Genomic DNA, 16,066 nt, shown 5'->3' with positions numbered 1-16,066 from the left:
TGTAATTACCAAAAGTTACTTTTCGAAAGCGTTAAGTCTGGAAACCCTTCACTCATTATACGTCTGGTTGAAATGCCAAGCCCATTTATATCAGTGCTTAGCGGAGGTTTGGGAGAAACACGACTTAGTTAACTATTTCAATAAATTATTTTAACCCATTCCTTCATTGTCTCAGTATATTCGTTATGTTTTTTAACAATCGGTCAGGATGAGCACGCACTAGAGGGCACTGCGATGCCAATGTCTGCCGCCGTAACTGAGAATTGCCGGCCGTTCGCTGTCAGCGCTCCGCTATGAACCACCTTGCACTTGAACGGCTAGAATGTCGTAAACAAAAATAATACATAAATAAAGAACACCACTACATGACTCTATAATTGTCATCCACAGTATTGTGTAACTAATACTAAGTGGTACCTATATGGCGAGGCTGTATAAGACTTTTTAATGTAAGACCACTCAGAATTTCGTATTAGTTCATTTCGGGTCTACACGACAATGATGTGTGTGGGGTAAAAAATGGCACAAGTCCTACCTGTCCTGCGATGGCTAGGTGTTCCGGTGCTCTGGTAAGTCCTTAATTGGTTTGCCCCCTTCTTGTCTTCACGGACCGTTTTTAAATTTCCCTCTTCGGCGCTGTCCAGCCCCGACACATGCGCACTGATCGGCCCCGGCCGGAGCTCCTATGAGATCAGTAGTTGAGTGAGGGGTGGGCGTTAGTGTGGGGGGGCACACGAAGAGCAAACGAGAGAGAATGACGGCTCAGGGTAATTGACTCGTTTCCACTCGGCAAAACGCACCGTCTATCAACATGTGAGGCTGTGTGGTCAGTTGAACGGAATTCTCTGTCCTTGTCCGTCCTGCTCCGCAGCACTCAGTCAACACGGATGCCGGTCCCCAGTACAGTTGTATGGCGCATTCATGGTTTCTTCTCCCTTTGGAAGGAACATATAGTACGCCTTAGAAGGAGTTTAATGGAGAAGCCCGACCTGTTGAAATCCCCAAAGCCCCAGACGTTGGCAGCGACTTAAATAAACATTTGTAAAAATGCACTTGGCAGCTCTGAACTCGAAGACCCGTTCCTGGTACAAATCCAAGAGGTTGACAGGTGCGACATTAATATGAAGTAAACGCGAGTGAACTCATCCGATTCACAGATGCACACCAAATCGCTAAGTATTCGTCCAAGACAGCAAGCCAACCTGTATACGATCGGGCGTCTGCCAGAACAACGCCACAAAGTTTGGGAAGTCGTGCGCCGTCTTCAGTCGCCCCCTCCCAGCCAGTGACTTGCCGAGCCGAGCAGAGCAGAACCTCCTCCTTGTCTGCTGTGTGCCACTCCAAATGAAACCGTTGGTCCCTCGTCCCTCCAGACCCGGGCTTCCTCCTTCCCCGCCGCTCCGCCCGCGCCTCTGCCCGGCGGCTGCCGCGGGAAAGACGGCCAGGGTGGCGCGGCCGGGGGAGGGGGCGAGCAGGCGGGCAAAGGATCCCCTACAGGACCTGAATTCAAAGGAAGGAGGGACGTAGAAACGGCCGAATTCAGACGAGGGCAATTAGCTGCCTCGCATTTCGAGCACTTAATGAGTATTTGCTAGTGCTACTTTTGCTTTCTTTCTTTAGGAGTTTTCATTAATGCGCTCGAGTGTAACTTTACCGTGCCCTGTCGTTGCACTGAGCTCGTTCAGTTGCTATAGCGCCGTCCCCTCCCACCAACTGCAAACACACCGCGGTGCGTGGCGGCTGACTGAGTGAGTGAGCGAATGTGCCACGAGCCGCGTGTGCAAACATGAACTGCGGGGCCCATTCACGCCCACACTCATGGCACCGGAGTGCCAGCGATATTCCTGGAAGGAAGCACTTCGTGTGGTGATGCCACATACTGAATTGTGTGTACGTATGCGTGTGATGGGGAAATAGTTATATGAACAAAATCACAAATCTGAAGAAAAAACAAACTTCTCAATCACTTAGACAATATCCACTGATACATTTTTTAAACACAACTTACATACTTTCACGAGTGCTATCCAAAGTGTAAAGAAGCGCACTGGACAATGCAGGGGTCCTGTGCGTTTTGTACTGAGCCAGGCTAACTAGAAAACAAAGTCCGACTAACGCCTTCATCCAAGGCGACATTCAACGTTTGAGATCCAAGTGGTTGAAATTCTTTTTGTTTTTCGAATTGCAGCTCATGCAGGTGAAGTGATTTGCTAAGAGTCACGCGGCGTCAATTGCGAAGTCTGAAGTCCAAAGCCCGAACCACTGCGCATCACTAAACAGCCAAGAATCTTGACAGTAGAACAACACGGGCTTATTGCAATAAGTGGGATTTTTACAATTCGTATATGCAATCATATGCGGGTGCGTATCGTTAAGTTGTTTTTAAACACACGAACGTGGCTCATACACTTCAACCCCAATAATCGCTCATACTGGACCGGCTCTATAAACCGAACTGGGAGGAACCCCACGGGGACACAGGAAGAACATAACGGATCACCCAGAAGAAAATACTATAACCGTCAAAGCAATGCGTGAAAGAAACGTGAATACCGTCATGTGTACAGACTATGTGCTACCAGTAAGTTGATGGTGTCACTAATGTTAGTGGCCCTGTATTGTTAATTATCTGAACAGAAGAATATGAGATGACCTCATATTCTTCATATTGTTTGATTGTCAGGGCACATTATAGCGCAGTTATGATACTTAAGGGTCCAGTTTTGTGGCATTGATCTGTCCAACTTCAAATTAGTTTACTCGCGAGACAATGTGTATGTGCGTGTGTGAGTGAGTGAGATGATACACTATAAGGTTACTTCAACATGTGATCATTAATCGCATTACCAGGATTTACAGCCAACACTTTGTGAGATTAATGGATGTACATACATATAGCAAAGACAGGAGACGGAAATGCTGAGTTTATAACTGATAGCAAAATGGAAGAAAACGATGCTCTGCCTTTTGCTTATCGTTGTTCAACCTTCGATTCAGATTTGTCGAATGACGTCTAGAACGATCTGTACAAATACTTATTTTACTGTTAATTTGTTTTGTAAAATACAATGTTGAAAATGCACCCTATAATACATTTTTTGTAGGATTACATACTGTGTATGTATGCGGGTGTACAGCAAAGGATCGTGAAATATCGCCCAGTGTAATGTACAAGGTAGGAATTACTGCCCCACAAAGTGGTCACTATGGGCCAGCTTGTTCCGCTTTCCTTTGGTGTCAGCTGCCGGTCACAGTTTCTCGGTGCAGAGCCGGATAAAAGAAGGTCGCACAGTCATCTTCTTGGCGCACCCAAACCGGTTCTGCAAGTGCTCTGCCGTTGTGTATTAACGATATTGCCCAAATAGTGGACGTAAATGCACGTTGCAGTGTCCGACAATCGCCAATGCCCGGTCAATTATCTTTATTTATTACGTCGCACCTGCTCTGTGTCACTAATGTCAGTTACAGTCGCTCAGTCGCATCGACAGCCAGGCGAATCTTCGTGTAAAGCGACTGTTGTGAACTGAGCGCACGAGGAAATACGCGGCGCCAAGCACGGATACTTCCAAATAGCAGTTCCTCTTAAGATTAATCGTATCACTGTTTAAATCTCCCTTTTACGTAATATTGATTACTTTAAAATTACTTTGTGTTTCTAGCTGATGTGAAAGGCACTACATAATGTGAAAGAGATAGAATTTGGTAAAGTTTGAACATTTTTTCTGTCCTATTCATTCGTCAGAGGTCAATTTTAATAAAAGTGCCTTTGAAACCATCCAGCTATGCACTGATTTTTTGCGACATCTGCGACATGTTTTCGGAACTATATATAAATGAACTACTACTGGGGAGCTGTCAGTTTTAGATCAGGATCCAGACTTGGCAAATAAGATTGTTACTTTGCTTCGTCGACTGTTTTCATGTCTCTAAGCGGTCCAATATGCCACATCCAGCGACTTATCCTGTCTGCTCTGAAGCTACACTCGATTTCTACGTACAAACTGTCTGATTGTCTTTTGTAAGAAGCTTTTTTGTACACGCGCTGTAAGGCCAGTTTATTATTATTTTTTATCATAAGAGCATTTCCGTGTGTCAGGATCTTTTCTGAGGGCAACAGTCACCGCACCAGGGTCCACATCTGTAGTTTCTGAGTGGAGGTGGCCTGACCTCCCCGTGTTCGTGAGGCTTCCTCCTACATGCCCATGACGCGCAGATCAGCTTTACACCCCAGAAACTGTCCCCTTCATGAACCCATCCTCAATAATATATATATAATACATACACACACGGAAAAACTTTTTTGGATTTTTTAAATACACATGGGATGTACATTCATGTGTTGCAAGAAATTGTCTAGAAGGAAGAGAAGAGGTGTTCAGGGTTAAAATTTGACTATAAGATTTTAAGGCAGTGAGTTGGGGATATATTTTAATTAAGAGATTACAGTTTTTTTAAGCATAATTTCTAGGCTATTCAATGAAAGAAACAGATACAGGGGAAAACGCTTTGTGGATCGGGTCGTTGTTCTCTATGCTAAAATCCCCCACCGTTAAGCCCTCTTATTTAAGTTCGGAGTCGTCGAGTTAATTTCTGCGTGTTTCTGTAAGTTGAGGTTCCAAAACCCTTCATGCTATTAGTTCTATTTGCGGCAAATTTTATTTTTCCGTTTTATTCTCGTGTTTATTTAACACTGAAGAGCAATTCAACAAAATAACCAGTATGTCCCCTCTGTTTGACTCCCACCGGCAGTCTCAGCAGTCGCATCCACAGCACAGTGGTCTGGCATGCCAGCTCTAATGTCCTTCTTGAAGCCGACCAAAATATTCCCATAGAGTAATTACACAGTTTGTAAATTAGACGGTTATTAAAAAAGATGAAAATAAACTTGGTGTTTGTTTCAAAACCCCCACCCTACCCCACAAAAAGAGGAAATACTGTATCCTTTCAATAATTTGCACCGATGAGTCGTTAAGTGTGAAATTGCAGATTAGTCCTATAGGGAGTGCCCAGATCAGCCCCATGGGACAGTACAGATGGTGAATCCCAGCTTCACAATGGGCACAATCAATGATTACATGCATGGATGTAACGGACAAAAAGGGCCGCCTCTGTGACTTACAGGGTCCTAGCGCCCGTCAGTCTACCGTCTCGTGTGCACATCGGCGCGCCAGCTCGATGAACTTGAAGCCACAGGTCGAACGAAAACTCCAAAAATCGCGAGCCCTCATGGGCTATGGGAGTTGTGTTGTTGAGGGCTGTGTCTGTAAATGGGATGTTCATGTCGGACTGTTGGGCTTGAAACCCCTGGTGCATAGTATGCATCAGCTTGGGTACCACTCTGTAAGTGGGCATACTCAAGTACAGAGAACCAATGCAGAGTCGCAGCTTCATGGGGACGCATATGCAACTTCTAAAGTCTAATATTATTCAGGAACACATGGTGGCAATGTAAACAATCTAGGCAGCCACTTCTTAAATTTCAACATTATTTAGTTCTGCTTAACCAAAACAAACAAACAAACAATATTTGTGTAAGTACAGGCCACAAGATTGGTTGTCTTTAAATTAAAATAAAAAAGTGATAAGCCTACAAATAAATAAATGAACAGCCTGAATAATATCTGAAACAAAAAAATCATAAATTAATTATTATATAAATACTCCATAAAACAAACCAGAGAACAGCTCATTGAGATGAGAACGCAGCCTACCAGATTTATAAACAAAAGTGGGTGGCTAGTAATTATCCATGTCAGTCCAACACATATGTCCAGTTAGTGGGAAAATCGGCTATGTCAGGAATGGAAGTAAAGCTGGCAAATTCTTTATGAGTTTTGTTAGGAAGTGGATAACAAATTTGTCCCGTCCATGCTGACTTCGGGACACCAAAAGTGGACATTGGCTCATTTGATAGATTTTCAGTTGTAGTCAGACAGGCTGATCAGCTTGAATATGTCATGGCCGATGTTTGAAGACAGTAAGGTGATATTTCCAGCAATGACCACATGGAACCTCTCAAGCCCTTTGGCAAGGACTTGGAAAAGCCTCCACTAATTGTACAATCTACACATTATGGTTGAACTTTGAAAATGTATTTCTCTGTAAATCATTTTTTTCTCCTAGTTTTTGAAGGTAGGTTTGGGGTTTTTATATTATGGAGATTTAAATTTCATTATTATCTCCTTCCTAAGATCTGTATTTAACAGTCACTTTAATTTTTGTTACATTTTGGTGTTTAGGGCAACACCATTTTGTTTTTCCTTTGGCACAATCATTTTGTGGTGCCTTTGTAAAGATGTGACAGGAGGTGGTCAAGGGCCCAGCCTGAGCAGATACACGGCCCATCACATATGCAATGGTATATAAGCTTTTGTAAAATACATAGCAACATCCAAGATTTTGAATAAACTCTGAAACTCACAATAAAAGTCTTCTGCTATTGAACCTCTACTTTCTGACCATCTGCATAGGTGTGTTTTTAACCTCATGTCCTGCTTTGTGTTTTTAGTGAGTTGCCAGTGCATTTTGAGTTGCTTGCCTTTCTTGCTTCCATTTTTGACCTACTGGTCCTTTCTAAATTTCAAGTACATCATCATTTGCTACCACACAAGGTACAGTCTTCTCTTATCACAGGCATTCATTACGATGTTTGCCACTGATTGCTCACCATCAGCAACAGCGTCTGAACAAGTGTTGAGCTTCAACAGCCTGCATAGTGTGATGGTCATCTTTAATCATGAGTCATTCTTCTTTATTGGGTGTAACAGAATTCCACAAGATGGTTGCACAAACAATGGTGCAATCTGAATGACCACAACAAAATAGTAACATGTGTCATGGTGGCAGTATGCCATCCCCTCTGCTGCTTGTTACAAACAGTTTGACAAAGGACAACACATTGAGGATCCTTTCACATATTATATGTGATTTGAGCACAGGCCTACCTGGTGTCACTTTGCAAAACCAAACAGGGCTGTAATCTGCTAGGAATGTCTCACAACCTGTATGTCTACAGAGCCATTTGTATGGACAAACATGCAGTATTTTCCCAATGTAAAGACCCCAAAGTGTAAACCACTTTTGGACCAATCCTTTGTGCTGGTTTTGGCAGTTTTTTATGTTTAATTTTTTTTTCAAAACTATAAACTATTGCAGTAAAACACCTTCATACAGATTGGGCATTGGCTCTTCACAACCTAGAAATGGGCAGGCAGGTTGAAATATGGATGACTGGATGGACAAACAAAACATTTAACATACCCTTAGTCCAACTATAGGGCTGTGAGGGGATAGAGATGCTTTGGTAGCACTCACAGGAAACAAGGCATAAAGGGGCACCGAATAATATAACAGGATTTCAACATCCTTTCAAATAAAATAAAAAGTCTAAACAGTGTAACTCTGATCTCCTAACCTGCTACAGTATGCCTGTTAAATAGGTTGCACCTTTGCTGTCACGATTTCTAGATTTATTTTTTATTGTTCTTTCTTTCATAACGGTAAATTCAGTCATTATGATAGTACAACACACCTTCAAAGTATCTGTTTGAAGCTCAAGTGCTTTTCAATAGATGCTTCTGGTTCTCAGGCATGATGCATTTGTGTTGAGCCCACTAGGCTGTGAATTACTGAGCCGATGTTGTCTGGACACTTGTTGGGAGCAGACGACCTGAACAGACCCCATTCTAATAAGGGAATGGCCATCTTTTGGCATCTTAGAGTCAATTAAGTCATGCCTTTTTCTGTCAAAACTAGCAAATGTTTCTATGCAAGATGTTGGGAAGGGTTATTTGAAAGGTTGGACACTGGGACCCTGCTTGCCTGGTCTAAACTGGGGGATTAGTGTGATGGCAGACGTATGAGGGGTTATGTTTGGATGGTTTTACATTACTGCTACAATTTGGGGTACCTCAGCTGCCTTCTTCTTGATATTATTAAAGCATCTGGGGACCATTCCTTGGCACCTTCTGTCTGTATATATAACAGTGATATTAAGACATGACACATTAAGCAAAAATACATCTTATATTACATATAAAAGTGCCTTTGAAACTTCATGTTTATCATAGATGTAAAATGAGACAAAATTATGAAAATCACATATGAAACAGCAATTCATACCGCACATCAAAAGGTCAAAGTTCCTACCTCAAGATTCCAGGGAGCTGGGTTCAGTGCCCAGCCAGATCACTCGCCATCTGTTTTTATGTTCTGTGCTTTCTCAAACATCTCAAAGCTGCACACTTTAGGTTTTTTTGGTTTTTCTAAATGAACCCATGATCATGTAAGTTTGACTTGTGATGTACTGGTTTTCCTGTACCTGGTTTGCACCTAATCTTTTCAGAATTTAGTGCCACACAATCATGTAATGGAAAAAATGCGTTTTAAAAAATGGATAGCTAAAAGTCTTGAAATCAGAAAGTTTCTGTAATGCTTAAAAAGTATGAAGCAGTTAAGGTTGTACCTTTTCTGCAGTGAGAGGCCAATGTAAGTCTCTCTAATAAAAATATTGTGAAGTCATTGTTCAAGTTATTGACAGATCTCTGTACAGTAACTTATTGAAGTCAGTGAAGTGGCTCATTTGGGGGGAAAAAACGGGAAAATAACACTGTGTAACACATTTAATCAAATTCAAGGTCACAGGGGGCCGGAGCCTAACCCAGCAGCTATTGTGCCTGATGAAGCAGGCTGGTCAGAGTCCAAGAAAAGACAGATGATGAAAATGGAGCACCCAAGAACAGACATTTAAATGGATGGGGCCTAAACTGTGAGATGTTTGAAATACCAAAGCAACCACAAATCAAAATATAATTCCAAAGATCTGAGCCCAGAAAGATGCAGAAAATCATTCACATTGGTAACTAAAAGTTCCTATTCGTGATCAAAGTAAATTTGCAGAAAGTTTTATGTTTAGCATTTGTTTAAGAGCTTGGATATTAAATAATGTGCAACTCCATTTTAAATAGAATTTACATGCTGATATCGCAGGTAGTGTCAATACCAAATTACATGCATGGCAAACAACACCATGTCCATAAATATCGTCCTGGCCATAGAAAAACAATGTACAAATTGTGTCAGAGAAAGTAAAGGTAAAAGAACAACAATCATTTAAATTATAATGTGCATTAGCTTCTCCCAAAATTCAGATTCATAACAGAAGGCATGACAGATCCCTGGACGTGGCACCAGTCCACCCAGGCTCTGGAATCTCTAATCAAGCTAGAGATCTGTGGGGATGGTGCAGAAATATTGTCACATATATGGAGTCCACTGAAATTCTTACATGTACGTGCAAGCATCTTGCAACACGTTGCTGGTCTTTGGCAGATTTGGAAAGAAAACCCATGCCAATGCAGGACACAGATGACCAGGTGTATGAAAAGCATGGGAGCCATGAAGCAGCAGCACTACCCACTGCACTATCATGCTGTCTGTGAAAATCTGAATAATCTGAAAAATAAATAATAATAATAGCACTAGTGCTCCTGGTTTTTACTTCTTTTTCCCTAGTATGTGTGGTCAGGCCCAGTGCACTACTAAGTAGGCCTGATCAGGCAGTGTGGTACAGATGTTAGGACATTGAACTTGAACCCACCAGGCTGCCAGTTCAATCCCCACTTCTGCCTTGCTGTGTGGTCCTGGTCACTCAAATCTTAATAAAATATACACCCACATGTAAACAGCTGAACTACAGATCTATACGTAAAGGATGGCAAAGTCACTCAAAAGATAAAATAAGTTTAATAATTTGTACATAAACCAATCTGCTCTATTTTGTAGCTCTTGCCTGAAATGATTCGATGCTCCCACTTGTTATCTAAGCCTTTGCTGTTTTGCTTGGAGGACATTTGCCAGTTGACCTATCCTCCAAAATTATTGCAGATTGGTTTTAAGATTTTTTTGGTAACTACTGACTTTTTAAGAAGCTTGCCAAAGAGATGGCGAAGTTCACTGCCCCTCCACTAGTTAAGCAAAGCCTTTACTGGCTTATGTGCCTCAACCTTGTGACCCTAAACCATTGAATTAGGTCACTTCTCTGAGCCATCCTGGGCTGGTGTGCACATTCATGTGCAGATAATTGCTGCTTGCTGTTCACCCAGCACAAGGGCCACCGATCTGGGAAAAAATGGGGAAAGGGAGGAGACACGAGGGCTGGCCTTTTATCCCCAATTAAAGGATTAGCTGGGGCTTGTACAAGTGAGTGATGAGTGAGTAGCTGGACTGCAGAGTGACAACCTGTCTTGCTGTAGTCCCCCTGGCTTTCTAGAGAGTCTGAGGAGGTACTAGGGGTCACCTCTGGACGTTTCCTGTACTCTAATCCCAGATACCAGGTTTCTGTGGGCACCAATGTCCTAGCCAAGGTGACCAGTTCTGGCTGATATGATATGTTACACTTCTCAGTACTGTAGCTGCTGTGTTAGTCTTTCTGAAGAGAAAAGAAAAATCAATACCCTCATTAGAAAAATGCTGCCTCTGCTAAGAGAGACAAATAAATTATAATTTTGAAACTTTTTATTTTATTTTTTATCCCTGCAATGAGAAATCACTAACACTGTCCAGCTGAAAAATAGAAAGCGGATGTCTTCAGTCTTGTGTAAAACATTTAGGAATGATGCTCGAAGGGGGAAAATAAAAAGTAGGCCACCTTCCCAGTCTTTTCAGCCGCTAACGCAGACCAACCGGAGGCACTGCATAGCAGGGAGCTGTAAATTTAGGTGACCAATATAGATCAGCAGCCTCCTGGCTACCTTTTACTACGTATATTTTTTAATCATCCTCAGTGCAGCATCTCTCCATTCAGAGGCATCCATAGCTGTTGCAACACACAGCAGCTTCAAAACCAGCATTCTTTCAGAAGACCACTGAAAAATAAACATCATGTACAGTCAGGTTTGAAACCTCTTTATATTTTTATCTTTTTTTTTTTACATTTTGTTTTACGCAAGGGTTGTGCTAGAGAAAAGTTCTTAAAACTGACAGACAGGGTTTCTTCACTGGTTCGAAGAGTGCTGTTGGAGTAAGTGACTGTACTTTGTGGAAAGGCAGCTGCGGATAATCTTGACAGGCACCAAGGGCACAGGCGCAAGTTCCTAATTAGTATTATGGAGCAGGCTCACTTCTAATGTCTCAGTCCAGAACTGGACATCATCAGCATTGGGAGGAGGAGTCCATGTACCTTCTGGCTCTGGCTTGACTAGTTGTGAGTTGGCTCGTGTTTAAAATGACCATTTTTTACTTGTTTGGTGAGGTGTGCTCAAAGTGGGAAGCATTAAATCCCAGGTAATGTCCAATGAGGGGCCCTGGAAATCAAGTCAGAATTGGAGGATGTGGGATGCTGAATAAAACCTCCTAGGGTCCTGCTTATAGCCCCCTTTGAGTGTTTTATTTGTGCATTTATTCAATGGGGGAATTTCCTCCCAGCAACGTTAGAAGGCACACTTAGCAGTGGATACAAAGTGTCAGCCATGCATAAGGTATTATTTTATACTTTATTCTTCCTTAAACAATTTCTCTTTTTATCAGGATTGGAGTGTTGTTCCAGTGTTGGGTATTGCCATGTGCCTGATATTTATGGGTAAGGCAAAGACTTCCCATGGCCATGTACTGGAAGAAGCAGACTTGTAAAATTAGATGGATGACTGACTGTTTACCTTTTACTGGAATTGCTCATTTATACTAATCTCTAGTTATGCATGTTTGTGTACATTATAATTGATATGATGCTTGCGACTGCGCACATACATTCTGTACTGTGCACAAAAGAGAGTTCCAATGCAGATAACATAAATATGAATATCTGTAATATTGAGTTGTTTTAATGCAATTTTTGCAATGCTGTGTCGATTTTCAGCAGTGTTTGGCATTTTTCTCAAAAAATTTAACTGCTGCCTCAGGTTGGTAATAGTAAACATACAACATATACAATTTTATTTGTAATCTCATAGTTGTCATACAAGTAATTCAACAAAAATATGTTAGAAGTCTATTGGATGTGTTTACGTCAGCATTGTTGCCTCCTAGCACCAAAAGGCTGGGCTCAGATCCCAGGCTGGTCACTGTGCCTGCATGACCGGCAAATGCCAATTGACCCCATATAAGTGAGAGTGTGGTTGTGAGCAGGAGAGGACTCCATGATCAATCATTAATCAAAGTGAACTTTATTGTCATTTCAACCATATACAAGTATACAGATAGACAAAATTGCGAAGCTCAGGGTCCACAGTGTAACATGACGTGCAAATAATAAATTAAAAATAGAATTCGAATTTAAATTTAAAATTAAAACACAAACAAGACATTGTGCAAAGACAAGACAAAGAAGTAGCAGCACTATTGACATGTAGTTAGCAATATGAACATTGATGCAATGTATGGTATTTGCAATCCATAAATAATAAATAGATATAGATAATAATAATAGTTGTTTAAAACATGTATAAACAATGACAGGTCAGAATGTTTCACAGCAGAACGATATCAAGAGTGTCAAAATACTTAAAGGTCAGTATGAGATTTTCAGTTCTTTTGCTTCATGCACACTAGTCTTTGCAGGAAAGTGGCTTGCATTATAAACTTTCTGTTTTCAGAGGTGGTTGAAGCAGTGTGGAAGATTCCAGGGGGCAGCATGGTGTTAAGGAGTCTGACAGCTTTGGGGTAAAAACTCTCCTGCAGCCTGGCAGATCTGGCTTTGATGATGGATTGGTGACTGTTTCCAGCCAATGCTGGTAAATAAGGTTCATAAGTGTGGGATAGGTTAACTAAGTCTAAAGATGGATGGACACATGATGTACTAATTCATAACGACTTTTACGTCACTGCTAGTAAATGTGGTAGATGTAATAATGAATGTATTGCAATTTTTATGGTATATTAATTTTTTGATATCTTGCATTGCATATGTATATAATAATCGGGCATGGCATGATAGTAGTGGCAGTAGTAGCCATAGTATTGGCATGTATACAGAGTACAGTAAATTCTTATTTGCATGTCCAACAAACACTCAACATGTTGCCAGTCTCCAGTAAAATTTGAAGGTAATAGCAAGGTGAGCCCACTTGGATTACTTCCTTTGGTTTTGCCAGGTAAGGCACTGTGTTCAGTCTACAGTGAGTCTGGTTTCACCTAATGGAAAGGTTGTTGAGGAAAAACCCAGTGTTTTGGCAACAGAAAACATGTTCAACATGTGAGACTGCTATGATGCATTGGTGGCACTGTCCTAACTACAGATAGTGTTCTTTAGATAGTCAGATTGATTTACGTGTTTAGTCTTTCCTGATTTTGTGAGTACTAGAGCTGGGGGTTTGGGAAAACCATGAGGGGTGCATCTGATGAATTTAATCTTAATTACAGTTAGGTGGATTGGTGATTCTAAATTGGCCCTAGTGTGTGCTTGGTGTGTGTGTGTTTGTCCTGCGGTGGGTTGGCACCCTGCCCGGGATTGGTTCCTGCCTTGTGCCCTGTGTTGGCTGGGATTGGCTCCAGCAGACCCCCGTGACAGTATATTATTGACTTGCGTCTTGCCATACAGTTGTGCTTGAAAGTTTGTGAACCCTTTAGAATTTTCTATATTTCTGCATAAATATGACCTAAAACATCATCAGATTTTCACTCAAATCCTAAAAGTAGATAAAGAGAAACCAGTTAAACAAATGAGACAAAAGTATTATACTTTGTCATTTATTTATTAAGGAAAATGATCGAATATTACATATTTGTGAGTGGCAAAAGTGTGTGAACCTCTAGGATTAGCAGTTAGTTTGAAGGTGAAATTCGAGTCAGGTGTTTTCAATCAATGGGATGCCAATCAGGTGTGATTGGCACCCTGTGTTATTTAAAGAACAGGGATCTATCAAAGTCTGCTCTTCACAACACATGTTTGTGGAAGTGTATCATGGCACAAACAAAGGAGATTTCTGAGGACCTCAGAAAAAGAGTTGTTGATGCTCATCAGCCTGGAAAAGGTTACAAAACCATCTCTAAAGAGTTTAGACTCCACCAATCCACAGTCAGACAGATTGTGTACAAATGGAGGAATTTCAAGACCATTGTTACCCTCCTCCTGAGTGGTCGACCAACAAAGATCACTCCAAGAGCAAGGTATGCAATAATCAGCGAGGTCACAAAGGACCCCGGGGTGACTTCTAATCAACTGAAGGCCTCTCTCACATTGGCTAATGTTCATGTTCATGAGTCCACCATCAGGAGAACACTGAACAAACAATGGTGTGCACGACAGGGTTGCAAGGAGAAAGCCACTGCTCACCAAAAAAAACATTGCTGCTTGTCTTCAGTTTGCTAAAGATCATGTGGACAAACCCAGAAGGCTATTGGAAGAATGTTTTGTGGACGGATGAGACCAAAATAGAACTTTTTGGTTTAAATGAAAAGCGTTATGTTTGGAGAAAGGAAAACACTGCATTCCAGCATAAGAATCTTATCCCATCTGTGAAACATGGTGGTGGTAGTATCATGGTTTGGGCCTGTTTTGCTGCATCTGGGCCAGGACGGCTTGCCTTCATTGATGGAACAATGAATTCTGAATTATATCAGAGAATTCTAAAGGAAAATGTCAGGACATCTGTCCATGAACTGAATCTCAAGAGAAGGTGGGTCATGCAGCAAGACAACGACCCTAAGCACACAAGTTGTTCTACCAAAGAATGGTTAAAGAAGAATAAAGTTAATGTTTTGGAATGGCCAAGTCAAAGTCCTGACCTTAATCCAATCGAAATGTTGTGGAAGGACCTGAAGTGAGCAGTTCATGTGAGGAAACCCACCAACATCCCAGAGTTGAAGCTGTTTTGTACGGAGGAATGGGCTAAAATTCCTCCAAGCTGGTGTGCAGGAATGATCAAAAGTTACCGGAAACATTTAGTTGCAGTTATTGCTGCAAAGGGGGTCACACCAGATACTGAAAGCAAAGGTTCACATACTTTTGCCACTCACAAATATGTAATATTCAATCATTTTCCTTAATAAATAAATGACCAAGTATAATAATTTTGTCTCATTTGTTTAACTGGTTTCTCTTTATCTACTTTTACGACTTGAGTGAAAATCTAATGATGTTTTAGGTAATATTTATGCAGAAATATAGACAATTCTAAAGGGTTCACAAACTTTCAAACACAACTGTACATTTCAAATGTGACTATATCAGATACTTCTGGCCAAATCTTGCCCTCTAAGGGCCTCTGGGAATGACTGTCTCAAGGCTCCTGCCAATCATCTAATCTAGTTGTCAAAAATTTTTGGTTTCCAATGCTTTAAAATTTCTTAAAACAAGAAACAAAATATCTAAATACTCAATTTTGTTCATGATCAATAGATTTTCAAACACAGTCAGTACTGGAGACCATAGTTCGAGCCCCTTTAATAACTCAAAATTAAGAGCATTGGTCCTGTCTGGGCACGGTTTCATTGAATTAGTGACATGATAAAATGTACTGAACATGGAAGAAAACTTCTGGGCCCAGAACATAATCTGGCCATGCACACACTGAGGCCTACCTCAACACGCCTGCTGTTTCTGACATTCTTTCTGTCTGTCTCCCTGTCTTTGCTTCCATGTTTCATCCCACCTCCATGGATAAGACTCTTCAGCTCCTGATGTCAGAGCTCTTTAATGTGAGCAAGTCCAGTTTTGAATGAGGAGACATTTTTATCTGTTTACTGCCAGCTAAAAGAACTAAAAGTTTTTAAATTGATAATACTAATCTCAAAAACATGTTTATTTAAACTAACTGGGTCCTCTTCAAACCTTTTTGGATTTCCTCTTTAACCCTGGTATAACACATACAAGAAAATATTTTGTTATCCATCACTATTTGATCTTCATAAATTTGGAAATGGATACCAAAGATTATAAATATACCAGGCTTGCATCTAACAGCAAACCTGTGGCCTGAATTGATTGGGATAGGCAGTAGATCTAGGAGAAAAAAAAAGATGTTATGACCTAATCCGCTTTCATGTAATTCTGCATTGGCAAAATTTTGTAAAGCTTTATCACAAACTCTTGATTGTTCAGAAGATGCCCTTTAGCAGGGATACTCTTCCT

The 16,066-nt window shown here is 41.1% G+C and overlaps 1 protein-coding gene across 2 annotated transcripts in view; it reads right to left on the bottom strand.

Annotated features, from left to right (window-relative positions):
* Positions 1 to 16,066, bottom strand: part of foxn4 (forkhead box N4) — an 84,411-nt gene that overhangs the window by 16,744 nt on the left and 51,601 nt on the right. Inside the window, exons 1-2 of one of the 2 annotated variants that reach the window (XM_039771812.1) lie at positions 1,203 to 1,669; positions 536 to 935 (exon numbers count right to left, since the gene is read on the bottom strand). The gene's annotated coding sequence lies outside the window, so the exon portion shown is untranslated. Of the gene's footprint in view, positions 1 to 535; positions 936 to 1,202; positions 1,670 to 16,066 lie in introns of those variants that run through there. The other variant, XM_039771813.1, reaches the window with a different exon arrangement.

The sequence above is a fragment of the Polypterus senegalus genome, chromosome 12 (genome assembly GCF_016835505.1).
Source record: "Polypterus senegalus isolate Bchr_013 chromosome 12, ASM1683550v1, whole genome shotgun sequence".
Taxonomy (NCBI): Eukaryota; Metazoa; Chordata; class Cladistia; order Polypteriformes; family Polypteridae; genus Polypterus; species Polypterus senegalus.
The sequence above is the reverse complement of the archived record's forward strand: the minus strand, read 5'-3'. Positions and strand labels throughout refer to the sequence as shown.